The sequence below is a fragment of the Ipomoea triloba genome, chromosome 16 (genome assembly GCF_003576645.1).
Source record: "Ipomoea triloba cultivar NCNSP0323 chromosome 16, ASM357664v1".
In the NCBI taxonomy this organism is placed as follows: Eukaryota; Viridiplantae; Streptophyta; class Magnoliopsida; order Solanales; family Convolvulaceae; genus Ipomoea; species Ipomoea triloba.
Window position 1 is genome coordinate 10,423,972 of NC_044931.1, and position 2,957 is coordinate 10,426,928.

General features: G+C 56.3%; 1 non-coding gene across 1 annotated transcript; it reads right to left on the reverse strand.

Annotated features, from left to right (window-relative positions):
• Positions 1–2,446: 2,446 nt before the first annotated feature.
• Positions 2,447–2,595, reverse strand: LOC116009105. The gene has a single exon (XR_004096388.1). It is a non-coding gene; the product is annotated as a 5.8S ribosomal RNA (ribosomal RNA).
• Between the last annotated feature and the right edge of the window lie 362 nt (positions 2,596–2,957).

Sequence of the window (2,957 nt, forward strand, 5' to 3'; positions counted from 1 at the left end):
GTCAATAGGTACGAAAGAAAACAAATTCCTACAATTCCACGCACGACCACGACACTATCAGCTCCTGCATTCGGCCGAACATTTAATTCGACTTACTTGTGCCGGAGCCTACCAGTGCCGAGTCGACCCTCGATGTGCCTCGTCCGATGCGTCCTTGTGCGCTAGATGTTGAATACCAGCGCCCGGTATTGCTACCGTTGTTGTTTCCCGCAGCACCTACGCATGAAAGGCGTGGCTGCGAGCGGCCAGTTCCACGCACCGATCTTTCACGCACGCCGAGTCTCTCGTCGACGACCACTCTCAGCTCCTGCCTTCGGCCGACAATTACGTTCGACTTACTTGGGCCGAACCTACTCATGCGCCGATTCAATCCTCTTTGTGCCTTACTAGTCCGAGTGCGTCGTCGGGCCGTTGTGCGTTGGATGTCGAATACCAGCGCCCGGTATTGCTACCGTTGTTGTTTCCCGCAGCACCTACGCATGAAAGGCGTGGCTGCGAGCGGCCAGTCCACGCACCGATCTTTCACGCACGCCGAGTCTCTCGTCGACGGCACTCTCAGCTCCTGCCTTCGGCCGACAATTACGTTCGACTTACTTGGGCCGGAACCTACTCATGCGCCGATTCAATCCTCTTTGTGCCTTACTAGTCCGGTGCGTCGTCGTGGCCGTTGTGCGTTGGATGTCGAATACCAGCGCCCGGTATTGCTACCGTTGTTGTTTCCCGCAGCACCTACGCATGAAAGGCGTGGCTGCGAGCGGCCAGTTCCACGCACCGATCTTTCACGCACGCCGAGTCTCTCGTCGACGGCACTCTCAGCTCCTGCCTTCGGCCGACAATTACGTTCGACTTACTTGGGCCGGAACCTACTCATGCGCCGATTCAATCCTCTTTGTGCCTTACTAGTCCGGTGCGTCGTCGTGGCCGTTGTGCGTTGGATGTCGAATACCAGCCCGGTATTGCTACCGTTGTTGTTTCCCGCAGCACCTACGCATGAAAGGCGTGGCTGCGAGCGGCCAGTTCCACGCACCGATCCGATGCGTCGTCGTGGCCGTTGTGCGTTGGATGTTGAATACCAGCGCCCGGTATTGCTACCGTTGTTGCCCGCTTCATCGCACTGAGGGCGCCCGGACACCGAGTTTTTTGACGACGACGACACTATCAGCTCCTGCATTCGGCCGAACATTTAAATCGACTTACTTGTGCCGGAGCCTACCAGTGCCGAGTCGACCCTCGGTGTGCCCGCCCCGGATGTGCGTCGTGGCCGATACATCTCGTCATTTACGTATGAGAAGGCGGGCACCCTCATACGGAGCTGACGAGACGAGTGGGGGCACGTCCCTCCCTCGGAACCAAGCGAACCGGCCCGGCCGACCGGCACCTCAACTACCATACCCCCCTATAATAGATAAAAAAATACAAACCCAAGTGACAGGAGCAGACACGGTTTGTCCCGTAAATCACACGGGGTTTCGGGCCAATCCGGCCATCTTTTTTCCATTTTTTTTGCATGGTCCATTAGTTTTGAGTATTTTAGCAAGGTTTGATCAATTAGAATTACATTTGGATGCATCTTTAATTGAAAACGACGATGTCCAAATTTTTTCCGCTGCTGGCGGCACTGTGCTGGCTGCCTTAGCCAAGTTGCTTGGGACAGTTGGGCTTGTTATTACAACATATGTCATTTTAGTTGGGCCATTCATTAACATATATTTGAAGCTATACAAGAAATAAATATGGCGTTTTGGCATGAGAACGATGTTAAACGACGTTGACAAAGGTCTAGCACACCGTCGTCGTCAGAAGTACTTGGATGGTTGGCCAATAAACCTCTATAGGCTGATATTGCGGCACTTCTCGGCCAAGGCCGTGCCCACCGTTGCGACATTTCTCGGCCATGGCCCGCACCTCGTTGCGGCATTTCTCGGCCGAGTTCGCACCAAGTCCGCACAACGTTGCCAGGAAACCTCTGTGGAGTAATATTGCGGCATTTCTCGGCCATGTCCGCACCAAGTCCGCACATCGTTGCGGCATTTCTCGCCCATGTCCGCGCGCAGTCCGCACGACGTTGCGGCATTTCTCGGCCATGTCCGCGCACAGTCCGCACCTCGTTGCGGCATTTCTCGCCCATGTCCGCACCAAGTCCGCACATCGTTGCGGCATTTCTCGGCGATGTCCGCGCACAGTCCGCACCTCGTTGCGGCATTTCTCGCCCATGTCCGCACACAGTCCGCACATCGTTGCGGCATTTCTCGCCCGTGTCCGCACCACGTTGCGGCATGTATCGGCCAAGTCCGCACCTCGTTGCGGCATTTCTCGGCCATCTCCGCACCAAGTCCGCACATCGTTGCGGCATTATTGAGTAAGACGCCGACGCCTCCCGAGCGATCCGCAAAGACGGGGCACGGGCGGCTGGCCATCTCAGTACGATATTCCTTGGCGCGTTCCGCGCCGTTGCGGCATGTCTCGNTGACGGCTTCGGGCGCAACTTGCGTTCAAAGACTCGATGGTTCACGGGATTCTGCAATTCACACCAAGTATCGCATTTCGCTACGTTCTTCATCGATGCGAGAGCCGAGATATCCGTTGCCGAGAGTCGTATTTTATTGAGTAAGACGCCGACGCCTCCCGAGCGATCCGCAAAGACGGGGCACGGGCGGCTGGCCATCTCAGTACGATATTCCTTGGCGCGTTCCGCGCCGGGGGTTCGTTAGTCGCCCGAGGCATGGGCCCGGACGAGGAGATTGAATAACAAACGCGTTCTCTGGTCGTTCTGCTGTGCAGGTTTCGACAATGATCCTTCCGCAGGTTCACCTACGGAAACCTTGTTACGACTTCTCCTTCCTCTAAATGATAAGGTTCCGTGGACTTCTCGCGACGTCGCGGGCAGCGAACCGCCCACGTCGCCGCGATCCGAACACTTCACCGGATCATTCAATCGGTAGGAGCGACGGGCGGTG